The sequence below is a fragment of the Diabrotica undecimpunctata genome, chromosome 4, assembly GCF_040954645.1.
Source record: "Diabrotica undecimpunctata isolate CICGRU chromosome 4, icDiaUnde3, whole genome shotgun sequence".
Lineage (NCBI taxonomy): Eukaryota > Metazoa > Arthropoda > Insecta > Coleoptera > Chrysomelidae > Diabrotica > Diabrotica undecimpunctata.
This window is the reverse complement of record NC_092806.1, coordinates 7,890,980-7,915,436: the sequence shown is the minus strand read 5'-3', so window position 1 is coordinate 7,915,436 and position 24,457 is coordinate 7,890,980. Positions and strand designations below refer to the sequence as shown.

Here is a 24,457-nt window from a genome sequence, read left to right as displayed (position 1 = left end):
TTGGAGTTGGCTGGAGGCGTTATTTTTATATTTTATGTATTTTATCAAAAAATATATTTCTGATTTTTTCAAAATTTTCAACAAAGTGCGTAACCTTTTAAGAACCGAAAAAATTGTTTTTTACGGGTTTCGGGGATTTCCCCCATTTTTTAGACTTCAAAATAGATCAAATTAAGATTTCTTTTATCGGTCACATATAATTTGAAATAAATGAGTCCTTTGGGATATTAAAAAATTGGACGAAATACTTTTAAACTCAAAAAAAAATATGTTTTTTTTTAGGGTTTTTAAGGTGTTTTTTGAGATTTTGGTTTTAAGGTGTTCAATGGTTATTCGGGGGGTTTTTACTGGATTTACCCACCTTTTTTTACCTTTCTACATCATTAAACACCATGTTTTCAAACTCTTTTTAAAATAACATGAGACGATGTATTTCCCATATTCAGAGAAACTATAGATTTGTTAAAACATGCGAAAAACCAGTTTTCAAGTTTTTTTGTGTGTTTTTGCTGGATTTTTATACCATTACCATTTTCTAAAATGATGGGGGGAACATGGTTGAAAGCATGTTTTTTTATTCAGACTATTCCGTAGATTAAAAAAATATATAATTGACGCTTTAACGGACGAAAGTTCCCAATCTCTGCTAGATACTAAATCAAATTTTAGTTTGCTTTAAAAAACTATTACTCAATTAGAATCATCAAAGTTCTTGGTAGAAAGCATAGCCTTAATAAAAGAAATTAGATCAGCCTGTCAAAATGTTATACTGGAAAAGATACTTTACAAAAATTTGAAAAAAAAATTAAGAAAAAAATGAATTTTGGAAACTTACTGAGGTAGCTTACGTTCTTGTTCGTAATTTTTGCGAAGAAATAGATTAGAACCAAATATTTTTGTTAATTTAAAATATGCTCCCATTACATCGATATTTATCGATTTCGCTTAAACCATGCAGGCTAGATTACAAGTATACAAAATTACAAATATACAAAAAGTATAAAAAACCGTCGACAGCATAATAAACAAAGTGTAGGATGATGTGGACCTACTAGTATTTTCAAAAACCGCATTTTGTAGGCTACTAAATGACATGGGTTTTGAATATGGTAAAAGAGTTCGAGATTCGATAATTCGAGGAATGGAGGGACACAACGATCAAGAATCCACGAGATGCCTTCATAAAATAGCTCTCTACTGGACTGAAAGCTCCAACCCAAAGAGGTCCTCGGTTTGTTCTTCTTCAAGCTGGAAGCGAAACTGGTTTTGTGGCATGGGCCGAATAAGCTTTCTTGGCCAAGAAGAGAATCTCTTATGACGACGACGAAATGAACGGGGATGTGTATGAAGAATGGTTTGAGAAGACGTTAATTAAAGACAAAGAAAACTTTGTCGTTTTGGATAACTCGTCATACAACTCCCGCAAATTTGATTTCCCGAAAAAAAAAAAGGCAAATCAAGGATTGGCTAATTGGAAAGAACATTTTCTTCGAAGAAGATTACCTAAAAAGTGAATTACTGGATACTGCGACCGCATTTAGAGACGAGTACGACAAGTACAAAATTTAAACAATTGCGGAAAAATATGGCGTTAAGATTTTGAGACTGCCACCTTACCATTGCGAGCTAAACCCGATTGAGATGGTGTGGAGTCAAGTGAAAAGGTATGTGGCTTCAAACAACGTCGATTTTAAAGAAAACCGGTGGAACGGTTGATAAAAGAAGCTTACCAACGCGTGTCTTAAGAGCAGTGGCATAATTATGTGACCCACTTTAAGAAAGTAGAAGAAAAAAGATTTGCGGTGGACAATTTGCAGGAAGATATTGAACCGGTGATAATTAATATAGGAGATGATTCAGAGGATGAGGACCATATATGGTTTGCGATTAGTATTAATTAATAAGAAATATCTATGTAATGCTCATTTGTTTTTTTAGTACTGTACGTACAGTACATTTCAGTTATGATCTTCTTGTGTATTTTATGTATATATATATTTATCGTGTCGTATAGGGTAAACTACTTGCATTTTTCTGTACATATGTATATAAGTATTTACGAGGTATTAGATATTTTATGTATACAGGCATTTTTTATAGAATTTATTAATTTTTTTTTGTTTATTTTCTCAGTTAAATTAATGAGTAAAGATTTTTGAAACGAAGCGCGTACGGTCCTGATTTCTCAGTCTATTACCAATACCGTAAGACCAACACTGCATTCTAACTGTGGCTTCTACTATAGTAATCGCATAAAAATAGAGCGGGGGTTAGACAAGGAGACCCAATATTACCTAAACTTTTTAATACGGTGCTGGAATATGCTTTTAAGAATTTGGATTGGCTGACAAAGGGAATAGATGGAGAATATCTAAACAACTTACGTTTAGCTCGTGATATAGTCATAATATCTGAGCATCTAGGAATGGCAAGAAAGATGGTACAGGAACTCATTGATCATCAATATTGGTGGGCAAGAAATAGAACTCGTAGATAAATATAAATACCTAGGACAATAAAATTATGATTAGCAGGGATAATCGGACCCATGAACTAAAGAAAAGAACTGGTCTTGGATGAGCAGCATATGGAAAATTGAGGTAAACTTGACATACAAAACAGAAACAGCTGCGAAACAAAATAAAATTAAAAACGAAGAGATTAGAAGGAAAACTAAGATGACTGATGTCATCGAAGGGATAGCAAGACTAAATTGGAGATGAGGAGGACACATAGGTCGAATGACAGATTGGCAATGGACAAACAGATTATTGGAATTGAGACCAAGGGAAGGCAAAGGAAGCGTCGGTCGACCACCTAAACGATGGGCTGGCTTATATATAATTTTATATATAATTGACATAAAAGGTTTGATATAAACAATCTCAGAAATATATTTGTTCCAGATATTTCAATTTGTATATAATATATTGAAATGTATATTTAAATTCAAAACGTAAATAGCACACTCTAAAACAATGATAATAATCAAAGTAAATTTATATTTTATAGTAACACTAGTAATAAACACGGTTGATATGTTATTGGAATGCTTCCCAAAAAAATGCATTCTAATTTATAACCTATTTACAGAAATATTAATGTGACTAATGTATATTTATATATAAAGCTTGAGGTAATAAATTATTATTAAATTTTAAATATAAAGTGGCAGGTCAACTTCAGAAGTGACACATGCTATCAAGAGTAAAAATTCAGAACGACTCGTCAACCCCATTTGAAATAAATAGGGGGTTAAAGCAGGGAGATGCGCTGGTGTGTCAGTTTTTTAACATAGCTTTAAAAAAATGGTACGACACGCTAATTTAGTTAATGGGGAACTATATTTAATAGGTAAGCCCAAAACCTTCGAACCAAAGTGTTCGATTCTTGTATCCTTCCCGTTCTCACTTACGGAGCTCAAACCTGGACATTCACAAAAAAGAACATGGACAAGATTCGAAAAACTCAGCGAGCCATGGAACGACAGATGCTTGGTATCTCACTAATAATAAAACAAAAATAAAGGACGCCGCGAAACAAACAGCTAAATTAAAATGGAAATGGGCTGGACACAACGAACGTCTCGAAGATGGTAAGATGGAACAAAGAAGTCGGAAACTGGCGACCGTACGATGCGAAGAGACCAAGAGGAAGACCTCAAATGCGCTGGAGCGACGATATCAAAAGAGTCGCAGGACCAATGTGGAAACGCCTAGCACACAACAGGGATGAATGGCGAGTTGGGAGAGGCCTTTATTCGACAATTCGGATAGAAAAAGGGCTATATAAAAAAAAGTCCAAATTCTAGCATATGTTGATGGCGTGGATATTATAACAAAAACCCCTAACAGAAAAAAACAGAAATGCTAACAGAGCTAGTAGCAACAGCACAAGGAATGGGATTTCATATAAATCAAAATAAAACCAAATTGATGCCGACTAACATAATCACGAGAGCTGGGAATGTTGACGCAGATCATCATCGCAGTAATAGCACATCAGGAGAAATAAAAAGGCGGATCGTAATTAAAAATAGGTGCTATAATGATTCATCAAAGTACTTAATTAACAAACGTCTGTCTCAAAAAACTCTTATAAGTCTGTATGGAACACTGATAGTCCCCGTTCTCACATATGGATTAGACTATGACACACATTGACCACGTGAATTGGAATGGAAACTGTTTGTCTTCCTTTTTTGTACCGGTTTCAATTCGTCTTGCTGGACCTCTTCGTGGATGTCACAAATGATGAATGAAAAAAACGAATGAGACAAATGAAACTTTTTCCACTGTGATAGTCAAGTTGTCACCATTTTTTAAGTTCAGATGATAGTTCAATACATTTAACATCACACGTTTTACTTGCACACTAAGAGTCATACCGTTTGAAATTCACGACAGATACTGGCAACAACTCCATGATGTAGGTACTTTTATTCGCCTGCGAAAATAAAATAGAACTGAGCTTTCATAGTTTTGATCAAGAAGTTTTTGGTCTTATGGCTAGTACTCAGATCGACACAGAGACATGTTTGCAAAGAATGTGTTTACAAAGGAAACTATTGAAAATTGATAAATATAGATAAGCTATCGACAACAATTTTTTGATATATTTTACTTTTTTTATAGTATTTATTATTTAGTTCGACAATACAACTCTCTTATTGATACATCGATGATTGAATCATGCTTTTGCTGAAACAATAATGGTAGACTTTTATAGAAGCGTAGGCAATTGTTGTGTGCGCGTATATTCCAGTACTATGATTCTTAAATCCGGTCCTCATGCGCCGCTCGGGGCAAACCGACAACGTGGTCGGCCGTTCTCCCGTAAGAAATACATTGCCAATTTAACCTGCACTACATTCTAACTGTGGTTTTTAGTATAGATAGTATTTAATTTGACAGTGGTTGTTGCCTGTAGATATATGTATATTGTAAAATAATTTTGTATACCTTTAATCTAGCCTGCATGGTTTGAGCGAAATCGATAAATATTAGCACTAGATGTGTATGTGTATCTTGTTCCACTATTTTCTCTATTAGGGTTTTTATGCTTTGTAGATGGTCATTAACTCCGTAACTTTTTCGGAATCCTGCCTGTTCTCTTGGTTGATAAGTCTCTAATTTTCCTTCCACTCTTTTATTTGTTATTCGCGTAAACAACTTTTTATATTTGTATATTTTAATCATTGTAGCGTTGTTCCAGTCTATTGGAATATTGACGTTGTGAAGGCAGATATTGAAAAGTAGTTTAATTTTTTCAAGTAATTTTTTCCTCCTCCTCCAATTTTTACTACTTCTGATAAAATTCCATCTTCACCTGGAGTTCGATTATTTTTGATTTTCTTCAGGACCTCTTTGATTTCTGATTTCGTTATATCGGGCATGAAATCTTGGAGGGTAATTGGAGATTGCGTATTGTTATCTTTTGCACGCTCATTCTCAAAACTATAATGTTCTTATTTTGCTTAATTGCTTGTTTAGTTTTTTCTAATTTGTAGTTTCGTATACCTTTTTTTATTGAAGTACCATATTATCTGCCAAACCTTCAAATTCTGCCTCTTTTATTAAGAGAGTTTCATGTTTCGCACTTGTGACACATTCTACAAATGATATCAAGTCTGTTACATTTTACTGTGTTCTACTGATGATGCTTACAGAGGAGAGATAGCGCAGACAGAGCTTAGAACGCAGAAGCTGCAGAATAACTGGAAATAATTATAAATAAAATTCATGACCGCGCAAGAAAATGACAACCAATAACATACTATTATAAAGAAATATTCGAAACAAATAAACAGGAACGAACAGAGCAGTTGATTTTTACCGAAGAATCCAGAAAAAGTATATAATATAAATCAAATCAACTCCTCTTGCAACATGATATACCAACCACAAGAACATACTTTCTATTGACACAATCTCTTCCCAATGTTTATTGATGTAAATCGTTTTTAAAAAGCTATCACTAATCGAACAGCATTAGCTAACTTCTTACATCAAATATTTACACAAAAAGTAAAAAAAATACTTATAAGCCAGAGCCTATACTTTATGAACATAAACAGGCTAAAATTAGGTTGAAAAATTAGATCGAGCGATCGGTCGACGACGAAAATAAGTATAGCCGTTAATGTGCCGCAAAGTATTGTTTTTAAGCAAAATATTATACCTAGAATTTAAATATGTATTCGTATAAGAAATGAAAAATGGTTTACTAAAAATAAATAAGTCTAAATAAAAAATGCATTGACAGAAATAAAAGAACTGTTTCTTTCTTGATCCCATGGTTTATTGTTTATCCATACTTAAAAAAGTAGTTTTGTAAAATTCATTTATGACAGAATAATTCTCGAACGATAGAAAATCTCTTACGCCAGATGACACTCATTTAGGAGTATTGAAGGTGCTTGCATAATAAAGAAGTTTTTAAACAAATTTCTAAAACATTCAAAGTCGTACAAACATGTAATTTTCGAAACGCATTGAGCTTTGTACCAAAGCATTTATCAAGTTGCATGCGAAGAGAACGAGCTTGTCGTTGCCGTTTTGTTACAGGTTGTTCTTTCAGATAATTATATTTATAGGACAATTTGTCTTTGTTGGTCTCGTTATTACTTCATGAAATATTGTTAAGTTACGCGATACATAGGAATTAGAACAGCAATAAGTAATTACTTAAGGCAGTTAGTCAGGATGAAATTATATTATAAAAGAAAAATAAATTATATTTTACTAGAGCAGTATTTTCAGAATTAATGCTAGCAGAAACAAGTTTAGATGGACAGATAAGAAAACAAGATTTTCAGACAAAATTGTCATCATAGTGTGGCGAATTGTCACATATAGGAACAAAAAAATAAAGGGTTATGTTATGGTAATTTAATGATCTTAAGAAAATAAGAGTATCTCGCGAGGTTCTGTGGTGTGCATTAATTAAATAAGAAAGTTAAATGCATATAAAATAGTGTACGTTATTTAAATTACTTCGATTGCCAATAGCAGAATGTGCAGGCACTCTGATAAATAGGACGCAAAGAGCTTCATACGTTGCCATCTAGATCAGCTGATTTTAACCCTGTCGATTATTCCATATGGGGTCGATTGGTAGAAATAGTTTATCGAGAAAATATAATACACGTAAAGAAATAATTGACAAAATTATTGATTCTTATAACATTATTAGAAATGATCTCTTAACTCTCAGGTCAATTAGACATTTTATGGTCCGACAAAGACGTTATATACAAACATGTGGATAAAGTTTTTCGTTTTATTTGTTCCTAAGTTCTTTTATGCAATTGTATTCAATTATTGTCTATTCTTTTTCTTAAAAATGTAATTAAATTCTTATTCGTATTTAAAATGTATAGTACGAGCTGTGGTAATATTAATACTAAATAAAAAATTTTGGACAAAATAAATAATATTTGTCCAAAATAATTTTTGCAAAAAAACTTACAATTTCTTGAATCTGATGTTCACTTTGCTAAATTTTTAATTCATAGTCAATTTTTTTAATAAAAGTAATTGTGTTAGGAAAAATAAATATGTCATTCTAATTGTCTATTTGCCTAAAGTGTAAAATTCTCATTAGAGTTTTCCAGAGCCGTGTCATCATCATTATGTTCGCTTTTATCACTATACGGGGTCGGCTTCCCTATTTACATTGCTCCATAAGTTTCTATTTTGGGTAATACCAACATCAATCCATTTTGTAGACATGTTCTGCCTAACCGTCTCCCTCCATGTCTTCTTTGGTCTTCCTCTCCTACTTATCCCAGGAATCCGCATTCCAAATCCGGAATTCTTCGTATCTCGTAATTAACGCCTCAACATTGAACATGCCCAAACCATCTCATTCTATGCTTTCTCATCTTAGCATCAATCGATGCAACCCCTAGACTTCCCCTAATATACTTATTCTTAATTTTATCCTTTTTTGTCACTTCACTCATCCATCTAAACATTCTCAATTTGGCCGCATCTATTTGTTGTTTCCCTTTTTTTTTAACTGGCCAACCTTCACTTCCGTACATCATAACTGGTCTTATGGCAGTTTTATAGAATTTTCCCTTCAGCTTCATTGGGATATTTCTGTCACACAATACACCATGCGCTTCATCCTTCTTCTTCTTTAGGTGCAGTGTCCGTATTGAAACGTTGGCCATCATCTTGTTTACAATTTCCTGAAACCGTTCTCTATCGGCTGCTGCGCGTGATAATTCTTCTACTGTGGTACCACACCATTGCCTAATATTACGCAGCCATGAAAGTTTCTTTAGACCAATCCATATTTTTCTCTCCACTTGTCGTTGTATTGTAAGGCGAAATAGATGGTATTTGAGTCCTCTAATTATATAATGAAAGTATTCTGTTTTTCTTCTCTTTATGATGTTTGTGAGCAAGCGTTCTGAATTCATCATTTTAAGAACATCTTCATTGGAATTTTGCGAAGCCCATAATATTTTTTAGGATCCGTCGATAGTACCACAATTCGAATGCTTCTAATTTGTTAAACATTGTGATTTTGAATGTCCATGTCTCACAACCATATAATAGGGACCTTCTTGCGAATATGTAATGACGTAAATGACGTTTCCAGATCATAAAAGCCTTACGTGATATTTCGATCTTGGATATTATCTCTTCATCAAAGTCATAATTTACGTTTAACCAGTTGCCGAGGTATTTAAAATGTTTTACGCGTTCTATCTCCATTAAGCGAAAGCAAACCTTGATCTATGTTAATATTTGGTGGATGATAAAGTGGATGGTCAACTGCCATCCACTTTGTCTTTGAAATGTTAATTTTAAGGTACTTAGACCAATGTAACAAACAATGTTGTGTGTGGAACTCTACACAAGCGCCAATTTAACAAGAATGAGTGAGATGGAGCTGAAGTTATATGCCTGACACAGAAAGATGAAAAAAGATTGAGGATCTTAGAAAAAAAAATCATTCGGAGAATAGCAGGCCCACTAAACTTAGGTAATAATAAATTTAGAAAACTAATAAACCATTAAGTAAAAGAACTTTTGAAAGGAGAAGTCATCGTCAGATTTATCAAGGCAGAGAGTCGATGAAATTTTAAAAACTGTGTTCAATATTTGCCTTTTATCTGATTCATATACTCGAGCATTCAACCATAATATATCACTTTATTATAAAATTGTTGTATACCAGAAAATCATAAATTCATATGGGTACTTAGTAGTAATAGATGAAATCAAAATAAGGGCGGTACTAATAGTATCATCCTACCAGTAGTACTATTCTTATTTTAATTCGTTCGCGTAAATCGTTAAAGAAGGCGGAACTGGTTTGTTACTAATTGATTTTTAAGTACTTCCTTTTTATTTTTAGATTGGATTTGGCACAATTTATAAAAAGGTACATACAACCTTATGATTCAACAAGAATTTATTGGACGTGAGCATTGTGAAGGTTTGGCCTGTACATTTTTTGTTCTTTGTAGTTTCTCAATTACTATTTATATAGTAATAAATTCTTTGATAAGAGTAAGGCATTATTTTTAATTTTTACTATTAACTGTTATTTTTGGTTTTTATTTGTTAAGTATAGCTAAGAATAAGAGGCAGTCGAAAGTTTTGAGATATATCCTGTCAGCTTTGTGTCTTTTAGCAAGGGTTATTCTTGCTGATAATCCTCACACTTCCATATTCGTCTTTTGTTTATTCTGTCTATACCTTTAAAGATGTTTCGTAGTTCAGTAGATCCTGGTGTTAATAGAACTACGTAATTTTCATATACAACAGATTGGTCTTTTGGTAATAGATATTCCATAATATTTATCTTTTTCAGCGGAACTTCCTGATACCAGAAATGTAAGCATTATAGTCAGATGTATGATGTTTTTTGAAAATTTTAAATATTGTAACACTTTTGTAAGCGTCGATCTGTTTATTCTACTAAACTTCTTCTTAAAATTGATAAAATGTATATTTAACAACAGTGTACTCGTAAAATGTGGATATGATATAGAGTGTGTAAAAGCCAAATGGAATAAATTCATTATTTAGGTTACTGTACATATTTATAAAAAATCCCGAAACACGTCAAATTTAAATTATTAACTTGACATTCTTTAACGTGAAAATGCAACCCCTACCTTCAACCCCCTTAGAATGACAGGTACAACCCCCAATTTTTAAAATAGGAAGTATAGGCTTGTGATATATCGTTTGAAAGGTCTTTTCGTTCTCCATTCAAAAATGTTGTCGCTTTCAAGTTTATTAAGATTAATTAAGATAAAATAAATTAAAATCATGTGGTTACCGAAATTCGCTACAATACAATCAAAAACTAAAATGTAATGCAAAACGTAATAAAATGTAAAACACGAAAAAGAACTATGAATGTTAATGAAGTAGATGTTCAAAATGTTCACCGCGAACGTCTTGGCAACATCCTAATCTCAAATAAAACTGTCTTCTAACATTATTTAACATAACAGGGCGTGATCGACCTAATCGCAAGCGTTATTCGTTCTTTTAAGTCATTTAAATCAGAAGGTTTAGTTTTGTACATATGGCTCTTCACATATCCCCATAAAAAGAAATCTAATAATGTAAGATCAGGTGATCGCGCTGGCCATTCAATCGATTCTCGCCTCCCTATCCACCGATTGGGAAATATTGTATCGAGGTACTGCCGGACATTAAGTTGGTAATGTGGTGGTGCTCCATCCTGCTGAAACCATATCGTATTCGCTGGAACTTGATGGTTTCCTGGATCAGGATATAAATTTGCCAACGTTGGAATGACATCATTTTGAAGTAGTGCCAAATAATTGTTGCCATTCAAGTTGCCCTCAATGAAAAAGGGACCAATGATATTGTTTCCTACAATCCCTGCCCAAAAGTTAACCTTTTGAGGGCATTGAGTGTGTTCTTCTCTCATCCAGTGAAGATTTTCCGTGTCCCAGTAGCGGCAATTTTGCCGATTAGCATGACCGTTAAGTGAAAAAGTACACTCATCAGAAAACATAACGTCTTCTAATTGGATAATATTATTATCCAACATGTCCATCATTTGCTCACAAAAAAAGTTCTCCTATCAAAATCGTCTTCCATGAGCTCCTGAGTAGGTATCATCTTATAGGGATGCAATTTATTTACTTTTAATATGTTTACTATCGATGTATGGCTAGCATTGAATGTAGTGGATGCCTGTCTACTCGATGTATGTGGATTTTCCTGAAACTCAAGCAACACATCTAATTTAGTTCATCACTCAGTGCATTGGCAGCTGCTTTTTTTATCTGCCTTACATGACCAAACTCGCGAAACTGCTTCTCTATTTTTCTTATTGTTCCTTGAGATATAGGCGTAAATTAGAAAATTTCTCATGAAATAGGCGAGTTACTTCCTGTTGTGTTCGGGTGTTATCTCCGTAACCAATCATTTGTAAAACTGTTATTTTATGCATTTCCGTTAATCTAACCATTTTTCAGAATTGAATTGAACGAACTTTTTACTTAAATTAAAATACTGACAACTTAAATAAAACAATTTACTAATGCGTGTTAAAATAACGTTGCCACGGAAATTCTTTAAAGTTTGTTAATGGTTACCATCTAAAAACCACATTGCTATGGTTTTTGTTCACTTTCTCATTATCAAGACCTAAACGGGAAATAAGTTTTTGAGTATATTTTAGCGAATTTCGGTAACCACATGATTTTAATTTATTTTATCTTAATTAATGTTAATAAACTTGAAAGCGACAACATTTTTAAATGGAGAATGAAAAGACCTTTCAAACGATATATCACAAGCCTATACTTCCCATTTTAAAAATTGGGGGTTGTACCTGTCATTCTAAGGGGGTTGAAGGTAGGGGTTGCATTTTCACGTTAAAGAATGTCAAGTTAATAATTTAAATTTGACGTGTTTCGGGATTTTTTATAAATATGTACAGTAACCTAAATAATGAATTTATTCCATTTGGCTTTTATACACTGTATTTTATTGAGAAAATCTAATCGGTTAGTGACTTGTCTGTTCCAAAACACTACCTTGTATTCACCTATGCAGCCTTCTACTGAAAGTTGAATTCTGTGTCTTATGAACAGCACCAATATTTTGTATAATACGTCTTCGTATATTGTAGATTGTCAAAAAGTTTCTGCATTTCAATTTATTAGATTTCAAACAAAATTCCTTCTGTACCTACATGCTTGATCATATGTTTTGATTGTATGATACTATTCAATAATACAAAGCATCCTAGCTTGAATTCAATGATAATGATGAAAAATGAATAATATTTTATTTAATTTGCTCCAATTTGTAGTAACCCGCCACTGCTTTATAAAATATCGAATTAATTAAAAAGTTGATGAACTTACTTACATCTACCGATAACGGTCGGAAATGTTACATAATCGTTGGAAAATCATTCATGAATTTCATAGACTATCGATAATCTTTAGCAGGCGTTTCATGAATCTGGTAAATATTTTTACACCTCGTTTGAACAACAGACTGACGCTCGTACTGGAACATATGTTGGTTGACCTTATTCTACATATTGTAGCAACGTTACATAAGTCTAAACAATTATTTATTGTTGATTTTTTCGCCGTAACTCAAGATTTTGGCTTACGATTTAAAATCAAGAGAAATAAAGTTATCAGTGTTTGAATACAGAAGAATCAATGAAGGTATCAGTGTTTGAATACTATAAACTTCTTCTTCTTTCAGTGCCTATTCGTTCCAAATATTGGCAATCATTCTGGCTATAATTATTTTATTGACTGATGCTTTAAATAGATTCGTTGTTGTTGTGGAGAACCATTTCCTCAGGTTCTTCAACCATGATATTCTCCTTCTCCCAATTCCTCGCTTTCCGAATACTTTACCCTGTATGATTACCTTCAGTAATCTGTATTTAGTGCTGTTTCTCATTATATGTCCGAGATATTCCAACTTTCTCCTTTTAATGGTATACATCACCTCTCTTTCTTTGCCCACTCTTCGTAATACGGTCTCGTTGGTTATCTTGTCTGTCCATGATATCCTTAGAATTCGCCTGTATAGCCACATCTCGAAGGCTTCAAGTTTTTTCTCCATTGCTTCAGTTAGTGTCCAGGATTTAACTCCGTAATACAATATTGAGAAGATATAACATCGTAGGAGCCTTACTTTTATCTCCAGACTAAGATTGTGGCTTTTAAAGAGTTTGGCCATGTTATTGAATGCACTCCTAGCCTTCTCTATTCTACATTTTATTTCCTGTGAGTGATCCCATTGTTCATTTACTGTTGTTCCAAGATAGTTATACTGTTTTACTTGGTCCACTGGTGTATTATTGATAAGTAGTTGAGCGTCTCTAACTTTATTTTTGCTGATGATCATAAATTTAGTTTTTGTTATATTTACTTGAAGTCCAAATCTTTCACTTACTTCATTTACTTTGTTTATCAGTTGCTGTAAACTGTTCAAACTGTCTGCAAAAATAACGGTGTCGTCTGCATAACGGATGTTGTTTAGGCGTTCTCCATTTAGAAGTATTCCATGTTCGCACATTTCCAAGGCTTCACTAAATATTTCCTCTGAATATAGATTAAATAATATAGGTGAAAGTATACAACCTTGTCTAACGCCTCGTAGAATCTGGATCATTTCCGTTGGTTCACCTCCAAAATTCGTTCTTATTGTGGCTGATTGGTTCCAGTATAAATTTTGTATTATACGCCGATCTTTATCATCCATTTGGGCTTTTGTTAGAATATCCATCATTTTTTGGTGTTGAACTGTATCAAATGCTTTTTGGTAGTCCACAAAGCAGGTGTAAATATCGCAAGTCATATCTCTGCATCTTTGAAATAATACTTGTAGACTAAACAGTGCATCTCTTGTACCTACGCCCTTCATGAATCCAAACTGTGTGTCTTGTATTCTCTCTTCGCATAGCTTGTATATTCTACGATGTATAATTTTAAGAAAAAGTTTTAATGTATGGCTCATTAGACTTATTAGCCTATATTCTCCGCACTTTTTTGCTCCCTGTTTCTTTGGTAAGGTAATAAATTCTGAAAGTAGCCAATCTTTTGGGATATTGCCTGTGTCATAGATATTATTGAAGATTTTACATAGTACTCTTAAAGATTCATCATCAAGAAGTTTAAGAAATTCAGATTGTACTCCGTCTGGTCCTGGAGCTCTACCTTCTTTTAGTGATATTATGGCTGCTCTTATTTCTGCCACTAGTATAGGTGGTCCTGTTTCCGTAGGTATTGGGGGCTGGTTCTCTCTCTCATCAAAAAATACTATACTATATATAATCAAATACTATAAACACTACATATAATCAAAAACGAACATTTTAAAATACTCGTAAGAATAATTAAGTACACTGGGAAATATTGTTCCAAAATTAACCTTTTTTTTAACTTATTTGAGTCGAGTTTTCTTCCGATTGTATGCACTTTCTATGGTTATGTCTAATATTTTTATTCAGATTTGATAAATCTGTAAAACCATGTCTAGCCGACACGAAATCACTGAAACTGGGCATGGATCCTAAAAATATCGTGGGTTTCGCATTTTTCCAATGAAGATGTTCTTCTTCTTCCTCTTTATAAGCAATTCTGCTTGTTCATTTACGGATTATTATCTCTATGGAAAGTTGTCACTCCATCTTTTGCGCGGTCATCCGAGATATTTCTTTTGTCGATTGGTGACTTATCACTTGCTATTTTGACGACATGGCTCTCCTCCATTCTCCTTATGTGGTTATTCCATTCTTTTTTTCTATTTTGTGTCCATTCATTTATACACTGTACGTTACATTTTCTTCTCATATCTTCACTTCTCTTTCGGTTTCTCAGCGTATTTCCTGTAATTCTTCTCAGTACTCTTATCTCTGCCGGTTCCAGTAGCCTTTGCGTTGTGGCTGTAGCGGGTCTTGTTTCTGAGGCATATTTCATTATTGGTCTTACACTGGCTTTGTAAATTCTTGACTTCATCTCAGTGTTAATGTGTCTGTTTCGCCATATAGTGTTATTAAGCCAGTCTAATTGCTTTTTGTACTTGATCTCTCACTTTTTTGTCCACGTCTCCATAGCTAGACAGTGTTATTCCCAGGTATTTTATGTCCATTATTTGTTCAATACTGATGCCATCAATTTCTATTTTACATCTGGTTGGTTCTTTGCTGACTACTATTGTTTTAGTTTTCTGAGATGAGATTGTCATATTAAATTGTTTTGCTCTTATGTTAAATCTGTGGACCAGATCTGTGGACCTAGTCTTTGTCGACTATCTTCATCTTGGGCTATCAAAATTGCTTCGTCTGCGTAACAGAGTATTTTTATTTCTTTATTTCCCATTCTGTATCATCTTCCTTTGTTAACCCTTTTGATGATTTCACCCATGATCAAATTGAAGAGCATGGGGCTCAATGAACCTTGTCTTATTCCGCTGCCTATTTCTATAGGTTCTGTAAGTTGTCCATCTATTCTGACTTCCATTTTGTTGTTTTGGTAGATGTTTTCGATAGTTTTTATAATATTTAGAGGAACTTCTCTATTATACAGAACATGGATTACATCTTTGAGTCTTACTCTTTCAAACGCTTTCTTTAGGTCAATAAGACACAGAAATGCTGGTCTGTAGTGATTTCTCAGTAATTTGCTTTATAACGAATATTGCATTGGTACACGACCTTCCACTACGAAAACCCTGTTGTTTATCTGCTAAACTTATCCTCTGATTTATTAGCACTTGTAAAATTTTAGTTGTAAATTTTAGCGTAGTATTGAACAAGTTTATAACTTTTGAAAAGTAGAATTAGTCGCTCGTTCTGCATTCTTCCGGTATTTTATTGTGTTTTATAATTTTATTATTTCATGTTGTTGATTGTTCTGTCATTGCTGCTCCACAATATTTCAATAATTCGTTTGGTATTCCGTCTTTACCTGCTGCTTTTCTGTTCTTCAGGTTTTCAAGTATTTTCCGAACCTCCTGTGCATTTATATTAGGTTCTTCATTTGTGGTAATTTCTGGTGTTTCCAGTTCTAGCGTCGTTTATTCTACCTCTGTGAGATTTTTAAGGTAATCAATCCACGTTACCTTTTCTATGTTGTGTTTTACCTTCGTTCTTTGACCTCTTATCAAGCGCCATATTTCCTTTTGCAGACCGTAAAAATCATGTTCCATTTCTTTCGAACAGCGTTCCCAGTTATATTTTTTTTTTTTTTCATTTTGAAGATGTTCTTAAAATAGTGAATTCAGAAGTTTTTAAAATGGTGAATTTAGAACATCTGCTCATAAACATCGTCACACGAAGCTAGGATAGCCATGTTGAAAGCCAAAAATTATTGTGCTGGGGATCGAACCGGGGCCCAACAGCTTGTTAAGCTAGCAACATAGCCACTGAGCTAAGGCGGCCACATCCTTTTTCATAAAAACTATACTATGGTGCAGTTCCAAATAAAGTATATAATTAATTATATGGGTAATAAAAACATGAGGGCATAAGAAGTACAATCCAAGAAAACTATAATTTGAAATGTTTGCTAACAAAACTTCTCTGATTTCTGCTGCCAAATTTCAAATGTGGCAACAAGTGTGTGCTTTGTTTTACTTTTAATGCATGTTTCATTCTGCGCCGCACATACATTATTGCACAACTGAATACAACAACAAATTATCTAAATAAATGGACGCCAACGCAAAATTGATTTAGACACTTAGAAAACTAACAGAAAATATATCTTTCTTTCAAATAAATTAAGAAATGTTGTAAATTTTAATACTTTTTACGATCCTTTGTATTGATAGATCCAGATAAACAGTACAAAAGTAGGTCAGTGATCTTATTAACTTGGCAAAGCTAGAAAAACAATTTAATTTTTTGCAACTAAAATAAACTGAAAAAAATCATTATTTAGAGGTAACTGACACAAACACTTTAAACTCAATATATTTTGTTAATAGTAAAATATTTCTAGCTTATAAATACCTAGAATGATTACTATTTTTGACTTACGAGTTATGTTTTTCGTAGAAAATTAGACATCTATGTTTTTGTCTATTGATAGTCTATATATCTCCTTGGACTTCCACTTAATATACTGATACAAAGATGCCTGGACGTCAATCAAGATATATACGTATGTTTTATTGACTATAATAAATCATTCGATAAAGTACGACATAAACAATTAATGAATGTCCTGAAATCAAAGAAGATTGACTACAGCGACCTCAGGATCATATCAAATTTATACTATAAACAGCTAGCAAAAGTACGTGTTAAAGAACAGCTGTCCTGAAGAAGAGATCCTAAAAACGCTCTTGAGGGTGAAACAGCTGGAATAAAGGTAAATGGAATTCCCATTAACAACATTAGATATGAGGACGACACTGTGATCTTAGACGAAAATATTGAAGATCTTCAGACACTGGTGATCAGAATAGCGGCGTATGGAAAAGAGTATGGTCTAAGTAATGGTCAAAGAAATAACGAAAATCTTCTAATAAACGGAACCAACGTCGAACAAGTGGACGAATATGCATATTTGGGAACAATGATTAACTCCACAAATGATTACATTCAGGAGATCAAAATCAGAATAGAAAAGCTAGAGCAAATTTCAACAAAATGAGAAGAGTGCTATGTACAAGGGATTTAAAATTGGAACTAAGAGTTAGGTTGGCGAGGTGCTATGTTTTTACGACTTTATTTTATGGAATGAAATCTTGGACCTTGAATGCGACATCAATGAAAAAATTGGAATCATTCGAGCTGTGGGTGTAAAGAATAATTCTGAAAATATCGTGAACAGAACATGTCACAAACAAAGAGGTTATGAGAAGGATGAATAAAGAAATAGAAATTTTTAATATAATTAAAACAAGAAAATTGGAATATCTCGGACATATTACACGTGGAGAGAAATACACCTTGCTCCAACTGATTATGCAGGGAAAGATCCAAGGAAAGAGAAGTATAGGGAGGCGTAGAATGTCATGGCTGCGCAACCTGAGAGTGTGGTACGGATGTACATCAAATGAACTTTTCAGAGCAGCCGTCTCAAAAGTCCGAATAGCTATGATGATTGCCGACCTCCGCCACAAAGATGGCACTTGAAGAAGATATCTCCTTGATATCTCCTCGTATAATGTTTTAATAATCCATGTGCAAACTGTATAATATGTTGGACGCATTTTTTTTTTTTATTTATTGAAGGTAAAATAAATTTAAAATATTAACATCCTCCACAATTACTTAATACAATAGAAGCTGTCACTTCAAAGCCAAAATGTTTATTTTACTCCGTGCAATCAATCTTTTAATTCGGAATGACATTAATAGCACATTTTTGTTAATCTCTCATTGTATCACATCGTCCAGATTTGAAGCGACTATTTATATTAGAAATGTGTAATTTTTGCACCAGCCAATCATAAATCATGTTTTAGCACTTATAAATTAATGTTAAACAAGCATTTTATGTAACAAATTGTGCTGTTAAAAAATTGAAAAGAAGGTTCTAAAAATAATTGTTACGGTATTTATAATACCAAGGTTAGCAAAATCGGACAATAAAAACATTTTATTTATAACTGTTTGATTCTAAAAATAGCGATTTATATAAAAATGCATACTAATGCATGTCTAAAAGATTGAAACAGTTCGTTTTATACATATACCACCTATCAGCACTTTTTGTTATAGCAATTTAAATCTTAAAAAGCGTGAATCTGCTTGCAAAACCAGTTAATTAGAGCTGCTGCTAATATTATAAATCATATAGTTCCATGATGGAGCAAAAGGCACTAAGTGTTTCAGTAGCAAAAGAAAGATTGATGACAAAGTTGCTAGCCTCACGCATTATTGCTTGATCCCGTCCAATTTTATTGATTAATTTCCTCAACTCTCTACTGTTCCTTGCAATATTATTTACTATCTTTAGTTTAGCTGGTGCTAAACCATCCTAATAAGTTTTTCTTTTTCTTACATATCATGGTCTTTTTATTCGTCTTTTGATCCTATAATCCTAACTAAGTCTTAGCTTGTCTGGCTATTTGCCTCTATTCAAATCTCTTCCGTGTCCTTGTTATTCTTCATCTATGTTCATCGTTTTAAGATCATCCTTCACATTGTTCAACTATCCCGTACTGTTTCTTTCGATTTGCACTCGATTTTTCTATCTTCTAGTCATATCTACTAATTTGAACGCATTTGAACATACTCGCCTCTATAAATCGGACAATATCATGTTCATCGCTCAATTAATCGAACTCTTGGTTTCATTTTTAACATCCAAGTATTATAATACAATATCTAGAAGTAATCTTATTTAATTGTCATTATCATATCTCCCATCCCTAGGTTTCTGCCAGTCTGATTAGTGTTAAGTTCTGAGAATGATTAGTTCAGTATTTATATCTAATAATTTAGACATAATCAATTTTTAATTGTTGTGGCCAGATATTTATCCATCGTTTCTTTACTTATTAGGCAAAACGCGTGCGTCGTACGCTCAGGAGGTGGCGATTGTCACGGTATTCTTGAGCCCAGGACACGAAGTGACGTTTCGTTTGCGTGTTTCGTTTCGACGTTGATTGAATATCCGAATTCGGATATTCAATCAACGGTTTCGAGCATCAACATATCTCCAACCTTATTCGATTCGAGTTCCAGAACACTGCCAGGTAGGGAGTTTGACAGGGGCGGTACATCTATCCAATAATAATGCAGATGTTCTAAGGCCAGCTCAGCGAGGAGAGAAACCTCGCGTAGAGCGAAAATCTTAACATATTAAAAACTCTGTCCAATCATCATTGGTGAGAATATAAAAAAGTAGTAATATGTACAGACTCTTTAGCACACACAATTATGTACACGGCACATCCTTTGGTTCAAGATATTCAAAACTCTTTCGATAATTTAATCTCACTGGGAGTATCCATAACCATGATCTGGATTCCGTCTCATGTACGACTCCCTGGTAACGAACTAGTCGACCTCTTTGCAAAACAAGCAGCATCTTCTAATATGGCGACTGGAAACATACAATTACATACAGATTTACAGTCTTATTTTAAAAATAACATCCAAATGTCTTGGCAAGATCACTGGAATAAAATCCCTTCCAAGCTTCGTGACATCCATCCCAGCGTTAAAAAGAGTTTCCTTCCATGACAAGAAAAAACAAAATCCTAACTCGCCGACTTAGAATCAGCCATACAAGACTCATAAACATTGAATGACTTCCCAAGATCCACCTACATGTACACACTGTGGTAATATTCTATCTGTTAAACATTCTCGTAGACTCTCCCTATTTCAACAACAGAAAAAAGCATCTTTTGAGTAGAAAGCTACAAAATATTCTCAGGTCGCCAGATCAATTCCAAAACCTTATTAATTTCCTCTATGAAAACAGGGTTTACCAGGAAATTTAGAAGAAGAAACGTAGTTTAGAATTTGATAACTAATAATTGTACCAATATTTAATGCATTTAATGTATTTCTAAATCGATTGTAATGTTACTGTATATTCTTGTAATGTAATGTAATAAAATTTTACCTGTGTCAGTGACCAACGCTGTCGAGACACTTAAAGCTAAATAAAAAAAAAAGATTGTGAAACTCGGAATATTTTAACTCGGTCTTTTTCTTGTTGTTCATAGTTTATATTTTAAAAAAATATAAATATACTGTTTATTTTTATCTTAATTTGGTGATTGTTTTATATACTGTAAAACTCTGCAAAAATTTCGTTAAAATATAGCATATTTTCCCTTATATCATAAAACTGAATTTATTACAAATTTAAATAAAAATAGGTATAAATATAAATATACTAAACAAAAACAGAAGAAGCTGTTTAATTATTGTATGTCTCAGAGACCTCGCAACTGTGACGGCGTGACCATTTTTCTATGTATGTTAAGGCTTATCCTCGAAAATCCTAACGGTAAAATTCAGTGCGATATCTATTTCAAAAATATCTTTCTTTACGAAAACAAAATCCATTCACGAAGAATATTCTAAACGTCATCTTGTACTAAAGTTGGGCTTTTTACCTACTTACAACCGGACACCCACCCCCTGTAGTGAAAAGTCTTGGGTCTATACAATAAAGCGAGCGGGAGGTCTTCTATTCAGTGCGGTTATGGTGTAATTAGAATAATACGAGTATACCAGAGTAATATTATTTACTAAATAATTAATTCACAACTTAGCACAGGTACATACAGGTATGTATAATAAGATATTTTGCGGTCACAGTATTGCCGAATTCGTTTTTTTATGTCTTATATTTTCTTTTGTTACTTTTTTACTGACAAATTGGCTTTTAACGTAGAATTACAGTTTGATAATAAATATTCTGAAATGGAAAATGTTGAGATGTGGCGAATAAAAACATTCATGAAATTAAAATGAAAGGATTTACGTCTATTAATAGTTCCAATTCTTTAACATGGCGTCAATGAGGTTCCTTAATTATTATAATCAAATTAGCTGTGAATTAACAAAAAACATGGATAAAAAAAGATTTTTTCTAGGAACAATGTTTTTAAAGGTATTCTAAATGATTATAAACTACATAATTCCAAAAATTTTACATCAGGATTTTTTACTATAATAAATTATTCTTTTATTTTTTTTAATGCATATTGATAGTATAAGTCTTTTGCTTTCATTTGTCACCCACAGAATTACCCTATCTTTATTATTTTCTATCTTATGTTATTGTAAAAAAAAGGTCTCTGAGATAAACAAATACAATAACTTTTAAACTAATTAATATATCGGTCCCAAATTTTGAGGGTTTGTTAAGTACCCCAATACCCATCTTTGGGTGGAACTCTAAAGTTTAAAGTTTAAGTTTACTAAAAGTTTTTAACAAATATCAATTGTCACTTATTTTGCAGTTTGCAAAGCAACAAATTGACTTTTCAACTTTCAAAAATCGGCATTTTGAAGCTTTGTCAATATTCTAAAAAATAAAATTTTGTAATTTTATGTCAAGTATTTAGCTTTCTAATGGGGTGCAAAAAATAGAAAAAATCGCGTTTTTTGCATTAAATTTTTAATCATTAAAAACGGCTTCGAACTTTAGGCAGGAAACAGATAGGTTTTCTTCTTATAGGTCTACAATAACTAAAAAAGTTGTCAGCTACCTGGAATATTGAGTGTCACGAGAAAATCCTTTACGAGAAAATTACCCTGGACTAATATGACTGGACAAGCAAGTGACGAAACAAACTTCATATATTATGTAAACTTTACTAACAAAAACGTTTACAATAAATATTCCAATAACTATAAATAATCAAATTCCATATTCAAATACTGCAAAATATTTGGGTATTGTCCAATAAATATAAATATTCAAAATTCCATATTCAAATACTGCAAAATATTTGGGTATTACTCTTTAATAAGCCCTAATAATGTTATTCAACATTATTTATGAGAGGGTGTATATTTCTTACCTACCTGTCGGCGAGAATCCAGAAGCTATCAACAAAGATAGCCTGTACTGACAGAGAGAGAGTAACATTTAGCAGAACTTTGAGATTTTTTAAAAAGTTTATACCAAATAGCTGCTTTGTGTTACACTTTATGTTAAAAATAAAAACAGATTCGGAAAGTGGGTCAAATTCTGTAGTGCCCTATTTCAAAAAAAAATTTTACGTTTATTTTAACCAAAAATATTTGAAAAAAAAAATATTGTTTAAACAATTTATTAATTTACAACCAAATATTGCACTAGAACTTTTTAAGACCTTTCATATAAAAAAGAATCATCTCAATATCTGCCATAGTTTTTGCGTTATTTGATATAAACTTTTACATTGGAATTTAGCTATGCCCAAAATCGCGAGGAACGGCCTTAATAAATAATTTTATAATATTGTTTTACTATGCTTCAGAGTCCTTTATTGTCCCAGTTCATAGAATTGAAAATATCTTCCAACAGATTAAATAGATTGGTGAGCTAACATTCGTTTGCGTTATTCATAACTTGCCCACCACAATTACCAATTATTAAATTGTGAATACATTGTAAATATTGCCAAATAAAAGAAATTAATCGTGAATCATGTGTTAGTGACCAATATCTGGTGTTTGTCATATTTGTTAATTAAAAAATTAAACAATATTACCAACTGCTACGTAGTTTTCCTAAAAACAGCAAAATCTCTTGGTGTAGGCGATGACTAACGATCCTATTTTATTGTGTAGGAACAAGCTTTATTTATAACATGAGTATATTTTTTTAAGTTTATAACAAGGATTAGGCGCGTTAATTACTAATTACGTCACGCATTTACACATGTGTGTTTCATTTGTTTAGTTTATCATATTTTTTATAAAACTAGGTGCACGAGAGTAAGGTCATTATCTTTATGGTTGAGAATCTCGTACATGATAAAATATTAAACATAACAAATATAGAAAAGTCACGTTAAATCACGTTTTTCAAAAAATCACTTTTATTATGTGGGGCATTCGTGATTCGATCTTAAAATATCATGGATGGACCAAATATCAAAAACACCAGAGTGCATAGTAGACCAAACAAGTTAATAAAAATAAGAAAAAATAAGTTCCATAGTTTTAGTGCTTCTGGTGGGAAAGCCTTCATCTGGTATAACATTTTTGTTAATTGGGAAAATTCCTTTTCTGAATACGCTCTTCATAACTTCTGTTGAAATAGTTTTCCAAGTTTCGCAGAGAAACTGCGAAAACATTATCTTTGGCAGTTTTTAGCCCACATGCTGTCTTTGCCAAGATATCAACTTTTCATCCCATTTTATTTTAAATAGCCGAAAAACAGACAGATCTAATGGGTGCAAAAGATGACTGCAGCTTTAATTATTTCCAAGCTTATATCGGTTGAGTGACCATCTTCTTCTTCTTCAGGTTCCTCCTCCTATCGGAGGTTGGAAATCATCATCGCTATCTTAATTTTATTGGCCGCGCTTCTAAATAATTCTAATGAGCTGCAACCGAACCACTCTCTCAAATTTCTTAGCCAGGATATTTTGCGTCGTCCTGGGTTTCTCTTCCCTTGTATCTTCCCTTGCATAATTAATCTAAGTAATACGTACTTCTCGCCCCTCATTATATGACCCAGATATTGAATCTTTCTTATTTTAACAGTTTTTATGACTTCACATTCTTTCTTTATTCTTTGTAACACCTCTATATTAGTTACTTTTTCAGTCCACGATATTCTGTGGATTCTCCTGTAGCACCACATCTCAAAGGAGTTTAATTTTTTGATTTCAGACTGTTTTATTGTCCACGCTTCCATGCCGTATAGTAAAGTAGAAAAAAACGTAACAACGTAGCATTCTTGTGCAGATCTCTAGATTAAGGTTACGGTTGCAAAGTAAGTTCTTCAATTTTATGAATACGTTTCTTGCCATTTATATTCTAAATCTGATTT

At 32.8% G+C, this 24,457-nt stretch overlaps 1 protein-coding gene across 4 annotated transcripts in view; it reads left to right on the top strand.

Moving 5' to 3' along the window:
* The window catches only part of LOC140439099 (aminopeptidase N-like), a 203,434-nt gene that overhangs the window by 136,220 nt on the left and 42,757 nt on the right, over nt 1–24,457 (top strand). The window lies entirely within an intron of this gene.